Raw genomic sequence first — 21,765 nt, 5'->3', positions numbered from 1 at the left:
CCACCTGCAAGAAGATGAAGAAGAAGTGGAAGAAGAGAACGACCACCGACAGCTGAGGAGCGAGAGTTGGTCCACGGTGCGGTGGCCATTCTGTCTTCGACAATTACCAGGCGATCGTCGCGGGTTCATCATTACCGCTACTGTTATTATTATCATTATTATGCGAGCGCCGCGTCGTCTTGACCAACCAGTAGCTCGTGCGCTCTCTTCGTCTCGACCAATGACCATCGAGGACTCGCCCACCTCGAGCTTGCTCAAGACAATTTTCGCCCGAAAAACACGATTCGTTTCTTTATCTACCGCTGATATATCCAAGTTTTTGGTTGTAACACTATCTTCTCGGGCGTTAACATGTTACGCTCACCATCCGGCGCCGCACTATAACCCCCATGAAAAAGAGATTGTGTAGCGCCAAAAGAAGTGCTCGCAACGCGCGTATAAATATTTAATAGTCACGAGCTCGACTCTCCTCGCCGGGCCGTGTAGAAAGAGATGATAAAGAAGAAGAGAAGAAGAAGAAAGATTCTTTCGTCCGGGCAACGCGGATATGTCCGAGACCGTATATGGAGCTGCTGGTAGAGAGCTCAAATAATTTGCAAATGCCTCGGAAGGCAAATTTATCGGTTACCGTTTATGCACGGACCGAAACCGAGACTCTAGGATGCTGCGTGCAAGATGAGTTAAGGTGAGAATCGGACCTCGTTTCCCGTACAAATGGTCCGCAGTTAATCCCCCTCTTCGCCCTTAAATCTCCTCGCTTAATAAGATTAAGTGAAATCTACACTGTTCGTCCAAGATTTATAACCACCTTTTTAATCTTATTAGTTTTTAATTTTACCAAACTTAACAAAAAATTGTTAGTTTTAAATAGAAAAACTTGCAAACGGAATGGAACGTAAAAGAGGACAATCGTTCGCGAAGGTCGGTCGCGGTTTATATTGATGGGTTGGTAATACTTATGGCGAAGCGAACTACGTCCACGGTATACTACTACTTTATACCGAGAGACCCAGTGATTACAGGGCGCCGTAGACTCCAGGTAGTCAATTAAAATTGCTTTATTTCGTCTACACAAGCACACCGATGCCGTACGTCGTCTATTACAACGCCGGTTGTCATAAAACAATAATTATGTCCGAAGATTTTTAAAGCGTTTGCGAAAACCTGTTTTTACTTTTACAACTCTCAACTAATCCCGCAAACAATATACCATTAACAATAAACATATATAGAGATATTAAAATTCGCTTTGTACTTTTAAATTAAAAAAGTTTATTTCAAAAATTATCTACTAAGTAATAATTGGCATATCTTTAATATACCTAAGAAGTATGATATAAAATTTTATATTCAACTTAGCGATTCGTGTCAGGCTCATCTTATCAACATCTCTCATTTGCCAACGTTGCGATCTCGTCCATCTCACAACCTCCTACACTCCCAGATCTCTCCATCTTTCGTAGTGTGTCTCGTGTTGTACTGCCTTATATACTTCTAAAGGTACTAATTTCTGCAGCTCTCATTCTGGCTTTTGTGTGAGATGTTTCGCTTCTAGTCTCGGACCCATAGCTGAGTACAGGTCTGACATCAGTCTTGTATACTAGGACTTTGCATTCTACACTCATGTATTATCATTGAGAAAATGATTTAAGCAGAGTTATTATAACGTCTGCAGTAGTTATGGATTGTCACAAAGCACTGGAGGAGGCCGCGAAATACAATTCTGTCAGAATCCAGTGGATTAAAGGGCATTCCGGCTCCAAGGGTAACAACCGGCTAGCCAAACGTGCTGCCGGTAGAGCGCCCTGTGCACCCGAGCCGATAATTACCCTCCCCTTAGCCACTCATATCGAGTTAATAAAGCACATTACCCACAAAAAATGTTTAAACGGGTGGGACCGTACCCCGGGCTGTCATCTCGCTAAGGAATTGTTAAAATATCCTTCAGCCGCAACAGCCCAGTTTTTCGTAGGGCTCGGTAAAAGTGGCCTTCGCACTGCCACAGGTCTCCTCACGGGACACTGACCTCAGAATGAGGACCTTCGGGGAGGAATGGCCAACCACAGATGACATCAGGAATGCACCTCTAGGAGCTGTCCTAGCCTTTGGTAAATCCTCAGGCTGGTTGATGTGACCAGAGCGTGTAATGGGAGGATGCACAAGGGGCCCAATTGGGCCTAAGTGTGGCGTGCGGTTTTGCATGCACTCCCCAATCCATACATACATACATCATTGAGAAAACCATATACGTAGCAAAAGTTGGAGTTATAAGAGGGATTTACAATACTTTGCAAAATAGCTGGTTATTAGCTAATACTGCAGATAAACTGATAGAGAACGACGAACACACTGCAGGAGAAGTAAAGAGGAATTCACAAGATATTGAAAATGTAAATACTAAAATGAATTCCTAAGAATCTTAGTTTCTTTCTAGAAATTTGGCATAAAACTGAGGAAGATATTAATTCTGACAATGTTCAATCTTAGTTTTATGCCAAATTTAACCATGAAGCAGAAGTTGTACCTCATCAAGCATCCCATTGTTGTACTGCCATACTAATTCTGACTTAAAATTTTGACAAATCAGGCAAAGCATTTAAAGGCTAAATTTGGACATACCTCAAGGGAATGAAAACTTGGAAAGTTTTGTACCAATACGATTGAATTATACTTAACATTTTAAGTAGTTGTAAGAAAGAAAAGTTTTCGTTTTCTGTTCGCTTATAGTAGGAGAGTTGTATTCTTTCAGTAGGAGAGAGAAGTGTCGTTTGACGGACGAGTTGGAATTGAAAAAGACTGGTGGTAACATCGAAATTACAAGTCGCCGTTTAGAATCCGGCTTTCCGCAAAGGGGGGAAAAGAGAAAAAGTGCTGGTACACGTATAGGAGACACGTCTGGCGGCGTGGTTCGCGGCGTCATTTACAAGTCTCGAAGGGCAGCAGCCAGCAAACACAGCTCACTCGCGCAAACTTTACCGAGCCCCAGCCGGTCGGCAAAGTCGTGATCGCGCGTCCCGTAATTGCCCCTGAATAAATCACGGCGCGGTCGTCGTAAATCGACATAGCACAACACTATAGCGATATTTTTTCATTTTGCGCCCCCCGGCTCTTGTCAAATACAAATCAGAATTAGCGGCCATTAAAATGAGTTATAAATTTGTCAATAGGGGGACCTGGCGGACGCTGACATGTTTATCGGCGGACGCGCGGCCGTAAAACACAATGTATTATTCAAATGCCTCCCGCGGCTCTTTGCGCCTTGACCCCGCGCCTATACGCGGCGCGGTGAGCGGCTATATTCCATTTGCATTCGTTCTCGACCTGGATATTACGTAATTCAACGGGTTTAGTACTCGAATTCAACGCGAAATTACCCGCTACCAGATGCCGTTCCTATGTTCTACGTTCTCGACTGTCAATGTTGCATGTTAATCACAACAACTTTATGTTGAATGTAAACCCAACACGCCTACAATAACCTGAAAAATGAAGTTTCAGTTAATAATTTCAGTTCCAACATTCTCAAAACGATTCTTTCGATGACTTCAATAGAGTGGAGATCACGAAAACGTTTCTTTTGTAAAAGGAGAAGAAGCGTTTCTTCTCAGAGGAGCGAGATAAATAAACGTGGTGCCCGCGGACAATGTGAGTTATGTGTTTTATGCGCGGTAATGAGACGGGCCGCGAGTGGGCCCTTTGTGCTAATTATAAAATACGGTTATTAAAGACGGTGAGAACGAAACGCCGATGGAACAGGTACACGGCGTCCGCGGTGGCGAAGAAATACTGTTTTTCGGCGGACCACGGACGCTAACACGGCGCAATAAATAAGCGCAGCGCGAGAGAGCATACGGCCTCTCATAATCGCGCGACAATGCCGTGATTAACGGCCGAGCTTTCGGATCAAAAGCTCACCGAGGGACCGAATTTCGCCCTTTTCAATGGGCGACCCCGTTGCGCGTTTCTGAACGTTTGAGTTACGGTTAAGAGAAAAAATAAACAAATAATAATAATAATAATCATACTCGAAATTGCTAAACTTAAATAATGAAGACAATTAAGATCCGAAACAAAACTGGTACAAATTTGTGCTAAAAACAAAAATAAAATGAAATCAAATAAAAATAAAAGGAGAAAAAGAGACACGAGGTCCCCGCAAGTAGGCCATTTAACAGCGTAGTTCACGCCCGTGCCGCACGAAACAAGTGCGCTGAAGTTCCACGGCCCACTCGGTCGCGCTAATTGTGTTTTATGATGGCATAGTGCGCCCGAGACTGGATCCCTTTTTCTTCTTCTTCTTCCCTCCACACCGTTCTTCCAAAAGAAGAACTATTCGACGCGACGACCAACTGCCGCTGAAGATATGTAGATCGAACAACAAGAAGACGTGGTTAATTTCCCGAAAGTAAATTACCAGCTCTGGTAAGCATCTACTAGAAACGAACTGACGTTGATTCATGGTATTTTGGGGTCAAAGGTCCCGTCCGGACCGTGCATAACATAAGTGCGGCCCGGATAGAATCGACCGCTAATGCCTCCTTACTCTCTTCTTTGCTACTCTTCTTCTACGGCGCACTCTCGGTCCACTGGTTCACCTCCTTGTGTACATAACTTGCACAAAAGCCGTACGGAATGTTGGGACGTGTTTACGCGTTTAATCCGTTACCACCAGTTATTAATCTTAAACTACAGAAGTCTACACACTAATCTTTCTGTATAAAGATTACCTCCTTCTTTATCGCTTACAATCATTTTATATTAGATTATATTTTTAATTTCAACACCTGTTGGCAACCGTTGTGAACTCGGTCGGGGTATTTCACAGCTGGGGGCTTTTAAAATTGACGAAGACCCTTCGGAGGGCAATTCACCGCCGAGTTATTGCAAATAGAAAGACCGGGGCAATTAGAAATTTATTAACGCACTTAATCGCGATAGTAAACGGCTGATGGGGCCCCGGCCAATCTGCCGACGACGCCGAAATTGCTCGTCGCTCTTTTATTGAACCACTGAAAGGTGTTAGAGATTGGAAATGTCGCGACGAACAGTTTCTACGATTCAACGGAGAGATTTCTCGCGAGAAGAAGTCATTAGGAAAGACTGCTTCGTTTTCTCTCACTTTGATAACTTTATGAGATACAACAATTTTTAAATCTTTTGGACCTTACACTCGAATCCCATTGATTTTCGTTTTAATTTGCTCCGATTTTGCAAAAATAAGACTTCTATGGGAATGCTTCTTGCATTTTTGAGATATCACCCTTTAAATCCATCAATGTAGATTTTTTTTTGCAAAAATGGCAAATATCGCAAGAACGAAATCGACTACACATTTTTGTTTTTTTTTGTTTAATTCAGGATGGTTTTAGTTTGAATGGAGTTTTAATTGTTTATGGATTTTCTTTTTATTAGATGTAATACAATCGCGAAAAGGAGTACTAAACGTTCGTTTCGAAGACATAACCGGTCATAACTCTTAGTCGTAATTACGGAGGGTTTTAAGGATAAGCCTAAGTACCGTCTGCCTTGAACCAATGAGAATCATCTGCGGGCGATTAGAGGTTTTACCTGCAAAATAAACCGCACGGATAATATTTGTCCAAGCAATGTTGTGGTGGTTTTTTTTGTAGAAATAAAGGTGGAGACGAAGAAGAAGGAGAAGATGAAATTAGCTGCGGGCCTCGTCTTGATCTGATACCGTCGTCGGCGTTAATTAAACAAAAACGGCATTCGGGTGATTTAGTATTAATAATTATTAGGTATCCGAAACAATTTTTTTTTTGAAATTTCGGCCAAGTGATTTAAATTTCCGCGTGGATCATTTGGAATTCTTGTTGTTCGTGCGACTTGCGTGTGGCAGCGGCCGTCAAACGTGGCGGCATTCCACGTCCGTCCTTATCGCGCGCATTCTTCTCTAACAAGAAGAGAAAGCGACGCGCCGTCAGGCGAACCCGCGGGAGAGGCGTCAAAGTGCCAACATTAGACACTAAATATATCACGGGCCCGAGGAGTAATGGGTGAGACGCCGCGCTTGCCATGTACCCGCCGACACTTGATATAAAGTGAAGGGCATTACGTATATCCGTCTCAAGAGACGACCACGACCAGTACGAATACGAATGAAATAGACCTGAAAAAGTTTGGAGCAGAAAAACAATAATGAAAATGTATTAAAAATAGTAATGTAGGGTAAGGTAAAGAAGAAGGAGGTAGTAAAGGAGGTAGACGACGACGGGAGGAGATTAATTTTTGATAAGTACCCATCCGAAATGGTGCGGCGTCCACCGAAAAACCGTCCACTTATCTTTAATAATATCGCAAAAACCGATTTAAAATTAATTGCATGCAAAGTCTCCGTTATTTTATTACAAAATTAAAAGTATAATAGCGAGGAGCTGACGTCGAGGTCCCGAAACACGAATCGGCCCCAATCTTTGGGGAAATTTTCATAATCTCACGTATGGTATGGGGAGATGGGCACGAAATTACACGATAATAACATATTAGGGCCGTATTTTAAACACTATCATAAAGCGATGACGCGCCGCGCGCGCTCCTTGCGGTCCGCGCGGAAAAACGTCCGTCGGATTTTCGGATAAAAATGTCGGAGGGGCCGTCAAATCTCGGTCCGGGAGAACAATAACCTCTTTCTTCGCGGTCATTTTGGAATGCTCCGCGCCCGCTTCGAAATAATCCGGTTACCGGCTCGGTCGAGCCCCCCGATACCAAAAAACCAATCTATTCGGTCCCTATTTAATTACACGGTTTTATGCCGGCGCGACATAACTTATTGGGTGCCGCACCGAAAGGCACCTCGCAGGAATGAACAATAAAAGCGGAATGATAGAAACGTGATCTTATAATTAGGGGGAAGGCGGGGTTCACCGATTGCCTCACGGCCGCAGCCGCAGCCGATAGATGGCAACACGACCCCTCTAATTACTAATTTAGCGGAATCGAGCTTTATATACTCTCCACTCCGATTCGTTGACTGACCGTTGATGATCTCCGGCCACCCATTAAGTTGCAACTGTGATTAACTACTTGTTTAAGTACTTTTTCTACATCCGACCTTGTCAACGTCGCGTTTTCAAGTAATTCCTTCGTTTAATCGAAAAAACAAACAAAAAGGGAACGCCGCATTTTCTTCTGTCCTGGTCATATAATCACGTTGGCGGCGGTAAATGTTTTACAGCGAACGCCATCTATTTGTTTTAGTATCTTTCGCTGGCAGCGTTGATATGTTGCGCGTTTAATCCTGATAATTGTGATTTATGCGACTGGCGGGCGGTTATAAAAAAGGAAAAAACGCTAAGACGAGAGGGAAAGAGAGAGTTAATAATTAATAATTCGCGTGATTTACGCCGCGATATCGCTGGTAATTGTAAGCCCTCTTCCCTAATCTTACTCGTGGTCTTAAGACGAATGGCCTCGGCGACGAAACCGCGGTTGTCGCTTCTTCAACAACTCCCACACGACTTCTTACGACCGCTCATTTATTTTCACCAACCGTCAAAACGGTAAACGAAAGTGATTCTTTACAATTAATATTAATCATCTTGATTTTATTTAACACCGACCTATAAATATCATCATAAACAATCTAAAAATCATGGAGAAAATGTTATTTTATCTGAGATAGAAAAAATAGCAGTAGCCATGTGTAACCATGGCAACCAATTGTTTCGGGTATCAAAAATCGATATCATTGTTTTTAAAATAGCGTGGCTACTGCTATTTTTATATCTCAAATAAATATATTATGAGTATCATTCATTGTTACCAACTGAGAAAATTTAAAAGCACTAAAGAGCAAAATTTGACGTTTTATATATCATTAACCCTTTGTGTCCCAGGAAGTCAAAAATTTTGAAACTTTGTGTCAGAATTTGGAATCAATTTTCGCAAAATATGCAATCCCCCCATTCCAGGGGGATAATGGTACTCGAGAGTACTATCAGGCATTAACATATATTTTAGTGATGTTGTAGTAAACAAAAACTTGTATTGCCAATATAATAATAATACATTTTTTATTACGTTAGAAAATAAGTAACACTTGCTATAGCTAAATCACATTATGATATTTAGAAAAACAGATTTTTCTTTCATTACAACTTAGTCCATTGCACTAGTTAATTTTCACTACTTCCTCTTTCTTTTGAACCTGCGCTACGACATTTTCGTGGACCAGTAAATTTGAATATTTATTTATCAGACCTGTAGCTACAGAACGACGAAAATGTGAAAATGTGAAATCTAAGTGTCAAAAAAGATGCTAATTCAACAATCCCTGGAAGCCGTGTTTATTGAAATTAAGAAATGAAACTTATTTTAAATTAAAGCTTAAAGCTTTCTGTTTAAAATGATGTATAATAATGGTTGTGTTGTATCACAAAAATATGGAGAAAAAAGATTTTGAAATTAAACTTACATTTTCGTATACATAACTTAAAAATGTGAAAAAAGATGCTAATTTAAAAATTCCTGGAAGCTGTGTTTATTGAAATTAAGGAATGAAACTTATTCTAAATTAAAGCTGAAAGCTTTCTCTTTAAAATGATGTATAATAATTGTTGGGTTCGATTGGAAAAATATTGAGAAAAAAAATGTTGAAATAAAACTTACATTTTCGTATAACCTAAAAGTGTCAAAAAAGATGTTAATTTAAAAATTCCTGAAAGCCGTATTTATTGAAATTAAAGAATGAAACTTCTTTTAAATTAAAGCTCAAAGCTTTCTTTTTAAAATGATGTATAATAATGATTGTGTTGTATCACAAAAATATGGAGAAAAAAGATTTTGAAATTAAACTTACATTTTCGTATACATAACTTAAAAATGTGAAAAAAGATGCTAATTTAAAAATTCCTGGAAGCTGTGTTTATTGAAATTAAGGAATGAAACTTATTCTAAATTAAAGCTGAAAGCTTTCTCTTTAAAATGATGTATAATAATTGTTGGGTTCGATTGGAAAAATATTGAGAAAAAAAATGTTGAAATAAAACTTACATTTTCGTATAACCTAAAAGTGTCAAAAAAGATGCTAATTTAAAAATTCCTGAAAGCCGTATTTATTGAAATTAAAGAATGAAACTTCTTTTAAATTAAAGCTCAAAGCTTTCTTTTTAAAATGATGTATAATAATGATTGTGTTGTATCACAAAAATATGGAGAAAAAAGATTTTGAAATTAAACTTACATTTTCGTATACATAACTTAAAAATGTGAAAAAAGATGCTAATTTAAAAATTCCTGGAAGCTGTGTTTATTGAAATTAAGGAATGAAACTTATTCTAAATTAAAGCTGAAAGCTTTCTCTTTAAAATGATGTATAATAATTGTTGGGTTGGATTGGAAAAATATTGAGAAAAAAAATGTTGAAATAAAACTTACATTTTCGTATAACCTAAAAGTGTCAAAAAAGATGCTAATTTAAAAATTCCTGAAAGCCGTATTTATTGAAATTAAAGAATGAAACTTCTTTTAAATTAAAGCTCAAAGCTTTCTTTTTAAAATGATGTATAATAATGATTGTGTTGTATCACAAAAATATGGAGAAAAAAGATTTTGAAATTAAACTTACATTTTCGTATACATAACTTAAAAATGTGAAAAAAGATGCTAATTTAAAAATTCCTGGAAGCTGTGTTTATTGAAATTAAGGAATGAAACTTATTCTAAATTAAAGCTGAAAGCTTTCTCTTTAAAATGATGTATAATAATTGTTGGGTTGGATTGGAAAAATATTGAGAAAAAAAATGTTGAAATAAAACTTACATTTTCGTATAACCTAAAAGTGTCAAAAAAGATGCTAATTTAAAAATTCCTGAAAGCCGTATTTATTGAAATTAAAAAATGAAACTTCTTTTAAATTAAAGTTCAAAGCTTTCTTTTTAAAATGATGTATAATAATGATTGTGTTGTATCACAAAAATATGGAGAAAAAAGATTTTGAAATTAAACTTACATTTTCGTATACATAACTTAAAAATGTGAAAAAAGATGCTAATTTAAAAATTCCTGGAAGCTGTGTTTATTGAAATTAAGGAATGAAACTTATTCTAAATTAAAGCTGAAAGCTTTCTCTTTAAAATGATGTATAATAATTGTTGGGTTCGATTGGAAAAATATTGAGAAAAAAAATGTTGAAATAAAACTTACATTTTCGTATAACCTAAAAGTGTCAAAAAAGATGCTAATTTAAAAATTCCTGAAAGCCGTATTTATTGAAATTAAAAAATGAAACTTCTTTTAAATTAAAGCTCAAAGCTTTCTTTTTAAAATGATGTATAATAATTGATGGGTTGGATTGGAAAAATATTAAGAAAAAAAATGTTGAAACAAAACATACAAGATATTAATTTAAAAATTTCTGGAAACCGTGTTTATTAAAATTAAGGAATGAGAATTATTTTAAATTAAAGCTCAATGTTTTATTTTTAAAATGATTTAAAATGAGCGGTTAAAACTACCTTTAGGTACTTTAAAGTACCGTCGGGACACAAAGGGTTAAGCCGAGACAGCTTGTATCCAAGGCGCCATAACAGAAATCACACCAAAGTTGAGCAATCTCACAATAGTACAGGACTAAGTTAATGACAAAGAATAAATGATAAAATTTTGTCAAGCCAATACAAAGTTGAGCAACAAATTTGTATCGGCAACTATATAATCATTATATTTTGCGAATTTAGCCATAAAATATAGCACCGTATATAATAAAATTTACGATTAATTTTTACTTCGCCAAGCTCAAAAGTAAAAAAAGAGTATTTAGTAATCAGTAACGTTAATAGAAGCCAATAAATAAAACAATTATGTGATGATATTTTTATTAGATATGGTTATCGCCGGCGGCGTTTTAAAATGGGAAAATACAAACGTAGGGACAATTTACCAAACTGTATCGATTGGTCGCATCTAGGCGTGTTAACGATTCAATTAATGTTTAACTACCATTTCTACCGCAACTAGATAGCGGTGCGGTAATAATTGACTTTATTTTTCTAGCCTATGAAAGCCCTTTAGTTTTGATTTATCGATAAAACGGTGTAGAACGCGATAATAGAGAAACGGAAAACAATATAACTGTAAGATGGCTTTCTCTATACCGGGAATTTCATATAACTCGCAATATATGAGCGCAGTAACCATAGTTACAAATCTATTATGCATTTGCACTATCCCACATAAAATGCAACATAACTTGGTACAGGCATTGGGTAGTTTTGCAAAGGAAAAGTTTTGCTTGGAGAATGTGACGTTCTTATGATAACTCGGAGTTTCCTTCTTAAGAGACGCACGGCTAAACTCGAAACTCTCTAGTTCTAGGTCTAGTGTTAGTTCTACTTTTCGTTCAATAAAAATAAACTATAAAATTTTGTAATACGAATATTTACCCTTTCAACTACTCCAATAAAAATATACAACAATCTAGCGCTGAATCACAATTAAAACTAGAACTAACACTAGACCTAGAAGTAGAAAGTTTCGGGTTTAGCCGTGCGTCTTCAGACGCACGGCTAAACCCGAATGTTTCTAGTTCTAGGTCTAGTGTTAGTTCTAGTTTTACACGAGCACTGTTGCTAGAACTAACACAATACATAGGTAGAACTAGAATCATTTGGGTTTAGCCGTCTTGAAAGACGTGCGGCTAAACCCAAATGTTTCTAGTTCTAGCTCTAATGTAAATTCTAGTGACATTGCCAGTATAAAACTAACACTATACCTAGAACTAGCAACATTCGGGTTTAGCCGCACGTCTGTCAAGACGGCTAAACCCGAATGTTTCTAGTTCTAGGTCTAGTGTTAGTTCTAGTTTTACACGAGCACTGTTGCTAGAACTAACACAATACATAGAACTAGAATCATTTGGGTTTAGCCGTCTTGAAAGACGTGCGGCTAAACCCAAATGTTTCTAGTTCTAGCTCTAATGTAAATTCTAGTGACATTGCCAGTATAAAACTAACACTATACCTAGAACTAGCAACATTCGGGTTTAGCCGCACGTCTGTCAAGACGGCTAAATCCGAATGATTCTAGTTGTAGGTCTAGTGTTAGTTCTGGTTTTAGTTCAATAAAAATATGCAACATAGTGATATTTTATGGCAAGTAACGCTACCTACCACTTATCAGCCGTCTTAAGAGAGGTACGAGAAGAAGAGAGGTAAGAGAGGAAAATTCACTATAGACTATGTATAATATTTCAACATATCCTCAAATATTATTTATCTTAAGAAAGTAATAAAAAATTTATAAGTTTACGTTTCCTCCCGTTATAACTTTTGCCATTATCCACTTTACGACTGCATAAAAAGAATTTACTGGCCACTCTCGTGAGATTAGACACACGGGTCTACGAACTTTTCTCTTAATAGTTGTTTTGAAAGATTACTACAGATAACGTGTCTATTCAAACAAAAGGTTAAACATGTTTAATGACAACAATTTCAATACATCCTCAAGTCATTTTAACGGCGAGGTAGTTAATAAAGTTTGTTAAAACGGTTAATTAAAAAAAAAAATAGTTACATTCGTTTCTGTCGAAATAAAATTTTTATTTTCGGCCGAAATAAAGAATAAGGACGCGTCATTTGCGCGAGTTCCTCGACCTAACCCGTTCGATATCGAGGAAAATATCAACCGGGACGTTAATAATACATCCAAGCTGGGATACTAAATTAAAAATAATTAGGTACCGCGTAAAATATTGTCCGCCTCGCGTTCCATATATTACTGGACGCCCGAGATAAAAAGATTTATTGTGGCCGATCAATTATTTGCAATACACCGCGCGTATTGGGTTTCGGGTTTTACTCTCGTTGGAATAATAATAAAATCTAGGATTTTCGATTAATTAAGGAAATTTTTTATCAAAAATAAATAAAAAGATGATTTACCCACAAGTGATTCAATATCCATTTCTTGGTGAGTTGATGTCGTGTACCGTGGGTGTCAATTTTCTTAATTGCGTTTAAGCAAAACCTCCAAGTTTCTTTCGACGTGTTGATTTATGCGTTAATAAAGCCATCGGAGTTGGACGGCTCCCGTTCAAATTTTTGCATAATAAGGGAATTTTAATTTAAGAGCTTTTAAGATATAAAACGGCGGCTATAAATGGGCTCACTTACACGGCTTAAAATTTCGGTTTTATCGCGACACGATAAGGAACTGGTCGCGTTTATGGCTTTCGTGCTGACCCAACTCTTTATAAATTACCACCAAAAAACGTTCGTTTTTAGTTTTTATTAACGGGAATGTATCGTATCGATCGGATGATGAACCAAACCGTGTATTCTATTGCCGACCTCCGCTATTACGCGACTGGATGCAATAAATCGCGGAAAATACAACCGGAGGGCACTTACTTCTTCGAGAGAATGGTTGGCCATCATCCGCGGGGACGCGATATACATCATTAGCCGCATATATAACCGAGCAATCGTTGACTAATGCGTTATACATTTAAATAATGACCCCGGCGTAGGGCGGCCAGTTAAAATTCACTCGACTTGAGCACACGGTCGAAGACTCAAATTTATGGTACGCGTTTACCGAGCGAACCAGTTTCTTCCAACCGTTCACTACTTAGAATAGAAGATAGAAACACTTTGAATTGCATATCGAAAACTAGGTCAAGTGTGGTCAATAACGTTTTCTTATTACTAAAAAGAATTCATAACTTTTACCTTACATCATTTTCTTCGTTTACGCCTCACTTTTTAGCTTCAATAAATTTCAACACATTTGAGGTTAAGTAAATTTTGACATTTTAAACTTGAAGTTAGTTCGTCAAAAATCAAGACTACCAACATCAAATAAAAAAAATTTTATTGGTTAAAATTATTTATTAAGTGATTTTATCGCAATTTATATCAATAAACAATTTTAATTCGTTTTATTAAAGTTAATTAAAGATTTAATTAATAAATTAAATTTTAAATATGTGTTGTTTACAAGTTTTAATTTAATTTTTGACATTTGAGGTTATGTTGTTGTTGGGTGATTTATGTTTGTGTTTATGGAGTTAATTTGTTTAAATTAAATGGATTTTATTAAGTTATAAACACAAATACGTTTTGAAGCGTGAATGAAGGTAAGCACTTTATTCCTATATTAACTTATATTAATATGAGTAGATTTTTTTGATATCTAATATTATTTAACCTTCCAGAATATGCGTTTATACATCACTTTATCCGAATTAATTTAAATTTGCTTCATAAGCTCAGATATTTGCTGAACAACTAAAACTAGAGCTAACACTATCACCACAAGTCTACCTTTAGAACTAATACTAAACGTAAAACTAGAAACATTGAGGTTATACTCGCATGGCTAAACCTGAATAATTCTTGTTCTAGGTTTTGTGTTAGTTTTAGTCTTAGTTCAATGAAGATGTACCACAACAATCTACAACTGAATCACAATTAAAACTAGAACTAACACTAGACCTAGAAAGTATCGGGTTTAGCCGTGCGTCTGAAGACTTCATAATGCAAGGTACTTAAGTGGCCTAAGCTCAACTTTTTACATGAATACGCATACATTTTGCTAATATTACTTAAAATGGTAGAAAATTGAAGATGGGAAATATATATAACTTATATAATAGAAATAAATTATTAATAAAAAAAATGAAAAGGAACAACCACGAGTCCGTAAAACTCATTACGAGAAAATGAGGCCGTTCAAAACCGTTAGCGGGCGCGGAACCTATAAATTAAAATTGTTTAGATCGTGTAATTAGATTTCCGAGAGCGGTTAAAGCCGCCTCCTAAGTCGTTTACTAATTTTACGTTTCCCGGTGCGGGATTTTTTTACCATAATTTTTCCCCATTTCTTTAATTATTCCGAATTTGAGAACATTCCAAGAGAATAGCTTATTGTCGAGTCGACTTCCTCTTCTAATAGATTCCGCAATCGATTCTAAAGAATCTAAAGGAAGAGGAACAATGGACGTGAACGACGACGACTAATACGAGAAGAGAGTTGTACAAAATTCCGCCCCGCTTATTCTTGGAAACGAAACAACAAAACGGGCAAAGTACCACGCGTGCCGGGCAATAATTCGAAGTCTCGCGACCAATATCCTTTAAAATAACAACCGCAGAATGCAAAATTATAAACGGCACGACTTCTTCGACGTCGACATCGTCGTAAACGCAAAGTTTCTTTGAGAAACTTTTCGTGGAACGATCCGGTAGAGATCGAAAAGAGAATTTTTTTTGAGTTGAAATAATCATTCTGATAGATTTTATTTGTAACTTAATCGGACGTGAAATACTGTTATTTTCGTTTACCGCGTTCAAGTTAAGTATCAAATTTATGTCAAATGCGGAAAATGCGTAGCCGTTTTATTTTCGCCTATTAACTGAAGGCGATGTAATCTCTGCTTGCGCGCGTCGAAAAGGCCGATCCTTATCGTCGTTCGCTCCTTTATTGTATGGAAATCCATAAAAAGTTTTATTTGTTTACGTTTCGCCGTTTATTACGGCGTTAAGTGAGTCTACACCGGTGGCGAGCGCATATTTTCAGCAACTTTGTTTTATTTCGTTTTTAATTCGTTTTATTCATTTTTTTTTTAACCGGGCCGTCACCTTAATTTTATTAATTAATTTACGTCTGTGACCCGTCGCGAACCGCGGCGCGCGTTTCTTTAATTTATTAAGGGACATGACGGCATTACCCTTAATGCGGTGAGATCCTGAACGCGATAACTAAACGAGAGACGAGGTCCTCTCTTCACAAATTCTTCTTCTTCCTTTACGCTACCTGTTTTTAGTAGTCTTCTGGTACAGTAGTCTCGCTTGTTAGTCATAACGGCCGGTTTCCTCAAACAAACCATAACGAAAAGTAAACTCTTAGGTAGTAAAAACGGCCGTTTTATTATCGTTTTGTTTGAAAGAGACTAAAAGCACGTTTAAATGTATCTTAATATTAGTTTCATCTGAAAAGTTGCAACTTTGTAGCGCGTTCGTACGAAAGATCTTCTTGGATAATATGATTTACCACTTTTGAATTGGCTTTTCTACCGAGAATCGATGAGCGAAAGAGAAGAAGAGGTTCGTATTTGAAATAACTTTTAATTAAGTATAAATCATAATCGGTACTTTTCTCAATTAAAATGTAAATACCATTCGGCCATCTTGAAACGCCCAATCGCCGGGGCTCGGTCGCTCTGCCCCCTTCTTCTGCGCCGTCGCTGGCAAACGTTCATTAATTTATTAAGAGCGCGTCCGGGCAGAAACAATGTGTGAGAAGCGGCTCCGGGTTCGGAGACGCCCTACGCCGGGCGCTCCGCTGCACGAAAAAAATTAATTAGAATATTGCAAGTTGTGTTTGTAATTACCGGGGGAAAGCGGCCTCAAGTCCAAACTTGTGTGAAATTCGCTGCCTGATGTTGCTTCTCGAAAACCTCTAAGTGCCTTCGACCCAACTTATATGAATTAATTTACAAGAGTTATTCTCTAGAATGAGATTGCAATATTATATTATAATCGCAAATATATCTCATTTGTATCACAAAAATATTTATATATACAGGGCGTTTATTTGAAATTATTAAAAATTGTCAATCAATCAACTTTGAGATACTGGTACGAAATCTACTACATCTACATATATGAACTTAGATACACAACTACCTAAAATGTCTATCAGCTGTTACCAATAACCCAGTGTTCTAGGATTAAGAACCAATTTACTTCGAAATGTGGTATTGACAAATTTACCAAGACCTAGGTTTTATTGTCTTGTAGAATTCTCCTCAAGTAATGAAAACGCCACTCCAAAGCTTGGGCATAAATCCCATTGAGAATTTATGATCCAATTTGGATACGATTACTGTTGGTTAAAATAATGTAGCGTCTCGTCCGCAAGCGACCTCGATAAAGCTTAAATCCAGGTAAATATAAGCCAGCTCATCTGCGATTGAGACGTTGCAATTAAAATCATATTAATCAACACATTGTCATGCCTCGCCCGCAAGCGACCTCGGCTAAGTGTATAAAAGATAATATGATAGTGGTTGATTAACTCGCGGACTAATGTAGTGATGTTGTTGATGCTGACTAGATCAAGCAGAGTCGTGGTTGGTGGCACGAAGGAACGCATGGAGGTGATCTCGCTATTCGTATTGTTTGGAATGGAGTTGGCCAGGAAAGGCAGACATTCTGGGAAAATTCGAAAAAGAATACTGCTGGCCAATAAAGTATATGGGCTATGAGAAGGCTAAGAGCAAGATAGGAAGATGAGACGAACAAAGACGTCTGGGATATGACACAAATAACGTAAAGTAAGCTATCTGCAAAATTATCAACTCAATTCTCTAATTCTTAACTCAAACCCAAGCCAAATTCAAACCAATCTATCCCAACCCTAAAGGAACCTAATCCAATATAGATAGGGTCTTGTCTTCATGATCTAAAAGATAGTATCCAGATACTTTTTTGCAAAGTTCTTCTTCTGGTCTGTGGTGTGCTGAGTAGAGTTCCCTTAATTTCGAGGTTGATGCCAAAAGATTAGGGTTGATTTAATTTATTTGGAAATATATTATCTAATCAGTGCTGTATTGGATGAACATAGTGAGGAGAAGTGAAATGAAAAAAATTGAACTGCAATAAATAATAAATAAAATTGTAGTGATTTTGGAATAGTAACAGTTAGAAATGATGTAAATAAGAGTTGGGCGTCCAACAAACGATGGTGAAGTCACTCTAATTTACGCAACCCGACATTCCGCTGGTAAGTGCGTAATTTTCCGGCAATTCCGTGAGCTTTCAGTCATCGTTTCTAACAAGTGGGGCCGACGAAATCCACTGTAATTTCGTACCGGGGTTCCGTCGAGTTCCAGCTTTTGATAGACGGCCCATTAGAGCGGACTTATTTTGAAAAAGTTCAGGTAGAAACCGGCTCATTACCACAGCCTCGCACGCATCATTCCTCTTTTATGGTCAATTCAAAATATTTTTCGATTTTACGACACAAATAGAAATATTAAATAATTTTTAGGTTCGTGTTTCGATATTTGATATTGTGTAACGTCAAAATCAACGGGTAATTAGGTAGCGTAACACAATGAGTGAACACGATTTCTAAATTACCGGCGCGTTTAAAATTAAATTGCTAATTAAAGAGCTATTTTGCGGTCTATGGCCCGCGCGTTCAACTCGAAAAAATACAGATTTCACAACGAGAGATCGTTGCACAAATGCGCAACTTCTACAAGATCGTTTTGTGTACAAATAAAAATACGACGTCGTGAAAACGCACCTTGCAAGAATCGAACAGATGGATCTAAATGCCAAAAAGGTCACATGATTCGATGGAAGAGAAAAAAAATCTTTTAAAAGTTCTGCACCACGCAGAAGCGTTTATTAACGGCAAATTAATTATCGGTTAAGTAACGATTTTATTATTTCAACGACCGCTCGCTACCGTTTATTGTTCATGGTTTAGACCTTGTGTGAGCGCTTATGAAACGATACGCCCGCTACGACGACGATTTATAACGGATAATTGACCGTTTTCGAGAGAATTTAGTATTGTTGCCCGTCAATTTGTCAAGTACGAATTGTGATCGGTGAAATTTTGAAATGTACCGCCTCCCCCGGCCGTGCTTAATGACAGCGATATACCGTTGGAATTCGAGATAAAATCCCGGACGGGGTCAGAGGTGAACGCAACACCCAGGCATTGTTAAAAGTTTTTTCAATGAAAAGTCGGCCGTACCTGGCGCGAACGGCCAATAAACATCGAATTTTTTACCTATCGAACGTGTATCGCGTGATTTAGCAGCTTTTCAAGTGAAGGGAACGTTAACTTCATGCTTAAGGTTAAAAAGAAGCACATAACTTCAGATATGAATTTAGTTACTATCAGTAGAAGCAATTTAAATTTCTAATTTCACATTAGCGCCATCTTTTGGTGGCTAGTTGTTCCAAATGACAATATACAGTGTGTCCCCGGATAGGTGAAACGACTCTTATAAAATGTAATTTTTTTCGATATTAATTGTCATCTTTTGGGGTTCAGCCCTGCTTAGTTAAAGGCTAATTTTAAACATATTTTCAAGTTTTAAAAGTTTAAGTGAGTGTTGACACTGAAGCGAAAACTTCTTGTGTGTTTACCTTTTCTGTTTACAGTATGGTAAAATGTTACTAAAAAAATTTATTCAGAATGAAAAGTTATGGCCATATGCAAATTTTCATCAGCCTACTTTGATAAAACCCATTATTTAATATTTTCGTTAATAGTACTTTATTACGACTTTTTGTTTTGAGATTCAGATATTCGGGAGAAATAAACAAAGCGTTCTGAAAATGTTCACAAGAAATTAAGCGTGTGTTCGCCCACAAAGGAAAACAGTTAATCATAGTTAATCAGTTTCATCATAATTTTTTTTTCTTAGAGTGAATACTTCCTGCTGTAAGAAATCTTTTGATTAAACGCCAACAAGTACTTCTTTTAATTCCAGTATTTGGAAATTTTTCACAAAATAAAGCAATAATCACGTAAACTTTTTCCTCTAATGTTAACATTCTGTTTAAAAAACACTTTAAGTTTACTAAATTACAGTTTGAGAGATTAACAGTGACAGGAAAGCAATTTTGTTTTTCCATGGCAGTCTTTGTTAGAAATAAAATTGTTTGATATGGATTTTTCAAAGTAGGCCGATCAATCCGAAAATTTGCATATGCCCATAGTTTTTCATTCTGAACAAAACTTCTTAGTAACAATTTCACGTACTGTAAACAGAAAAGGTACTTTACCTGCCACAAAAAGAGTTTTTCTTTCACTGTCAAGGCTCACTTGTTTTTTAAAAATTGATAATATGTTCAAAATTGACAAAATGACAATTAATATCGAAAAAATTTTACCTTTTATAAGAGTCGTTTCACCTATCCGGGGACACACTGTATAAATGAATACAAACATTCAAAGTTTCGGGTTTAGCTGTACAGGGTGGTTCAAATTCGATGTCCGAATAGCCTAACTCGGAAACTATAAGAGTTAGAAAAAAAGTAGCTTCCATGTCATGATCTCGTTTTTCGAGAAACTGCTAATGTCGAAAACCTCATAACGCTATCGTCTTTTGTTTGTCCCCTAGAGACCAAAATTGAAAATATCGTAAAACCAGCAAGTGCAATTATCTTCGTCATTATTCTAGGTGGAGTATTATAACTAAGACATTATATGGACACTTTTTTACAGAGAATTTGATGATGTAGACAAAAAAATTTTTTCGGTTTTAGATTTTGAGATATCATGACAATTTTCATTTTTTTAAATGGAAACAACCACTGATTATTCGCTTATTATATTCTTTATTTTTTTCTAATTACAAAAATATAGGGTTCGAAAGCTCTATTTCTTATTGTTTTAGAATAAAGCTAAAAACAAACTTTTTTTTATAAAATTTCCATCTAGTGTCGTCGACGAAATTAAATTTACAGTTTCCTGTAAATTACGGTACTATAACTAAAAATTATTCTACTAAAAATTTATATAAAATTTACTTTATTTTCTAATATGTAACATTCTAACATGTTAAACTTTTCGTAATTTTCGTAAGTCATCTTAAAAAACGTGATTTTTAAAGTGACACTTCAGAAAATTTTTGAATACAAACAAATGTTGCTATGTTTATTTGAATTCAAAAAAAAACGTATGGCACCATCTATCAATAATTTATTAAGTCATTTAAGAATAATATTAAATATTAATAAAAAATGTGAAATAATGCAATCTATTCCAACTTTTGTATAATTACATATATAAATTAAATAGTGTTTTAATATTATTAAATTAAAAATGTTTTTTTAATTTTTAATTATAGTACCGTAATTTACAGGAAACTGTAAATTAAATTTCTTGGAACACACTAAAAGAAAAGTTAATTTTTTGCTTTATTCTAAAACAATAACAAATAGAAGCGAATAATCAGTGGTTGTTTCCATTTAAAAAAACGAACATTGTGATAATATCTCAAAATCTAAAACCGAAAAAATTTTTTTGACTACGTCATCAAATTCTCTGTAAAAAAGTGTCCATATAATGTCTTAGTTATAATACTCCAGCTATAATAATAACCAAGATAATTGCGCTTGCTGGTTTTACGATATTTTCAATTTTAGCCTCTAGCGGAAAAACAAAAGACGATAGCGCTATGAGGTTTTCGGCATTAGCAGTTTCTCGAAAAACGAGATCATGACATGTAAGCTACTTTTTTTCTAACTCTTATAGTTTCCGAGTTAGCCTATTCGGACATCGAATTTGAACCACCCTGTACATCTTCAGGCGCATGTGTTCGTTCTAAAAACAAAACTAGGTTCAACCGTCTTAAGACACGTACGGTTAAATTCGAATATTTCTAGTTCTAGATCTAGTAGTTGTTCTAAAACTAAAACTAGAACTAACACTAGACCTAGAACTAGAAACATTCGGGTTTAGCCGTGCGTCTGAGGACGCACGGCTAAACCCGAAACTTTCTAGTTCTAGGTCTAGTGTTAGTTCTAGTTTTAATTGTTATTTAGCGCTAGATTGTTGAATATTTTTCTTGAACGAAAAGTAGAACTAGCAGTAGACCTAGAACTAGAAACATTCGGGTTTAGCCGTGCGTGTCTAAACCCGAATGTTTCTAGTTCTAGGTCTAGTGTTAGTTCTAATTTTTAGAATCTAGAACTAGAAGCATTGGGTTAAGCCGTTTTAAGACACGTCTCAGTGCTAAACCCAAATGATTCTAGTTCTAGATTAGTTCTA

General features: G+C 36.4%; 1 protein-coding gene and 1 long non-coding RNA gene across 2 annotated transcripts in view; one reads left to right on the top strand and one right to left on the bottom strand.

Annotated features, from left to right (window-relative positions):
* The window catches only part of LOC111423548 (dachsous cadherin-related 1), a 186,784-nt gene that overhangs the window by 97,924 nt on the left and 67,095 nt on the right, over positions 1-21,765 (bottom strand). The window lies entirely within an intron of this gene.
* Positions 13,979-21,765, top strand: part of LOC111423551 (uncharacterized) — a 32,776-nt gene continuing 24,989 nt past the window's right edge. Inside the window, exon 1 of the long non-coding RNA XR_011641860.1 lies at positions 13,979-14,098. This is a non-coding gene — a long non-coding RNA (uncharacterized lncRNA). The remainder of the gene's footprint in view (positions 14,099-21,765) is intronic.

Source organism: Onthophagus taurus, chromosome 11, assembly GCF_036711975.1.
Source record: "Onthophagus taurus isolate NC chromosome 11, IU_Otau_3.0, whole genome shotgun sequence".
NCBI classification, from domain to species: domain Eukaryota; kingdom Metazoa; phylum Arthropoda; class Insecta; order Coleoptera; family Scarabaeidae; genus Onthophagus; species Onthophagus taurus.
The sequence above is the reverse complement of the archived record's forward strand: the minus strand, read 5'-3'. Positions and strand labels throughout refer to the sequence as shown.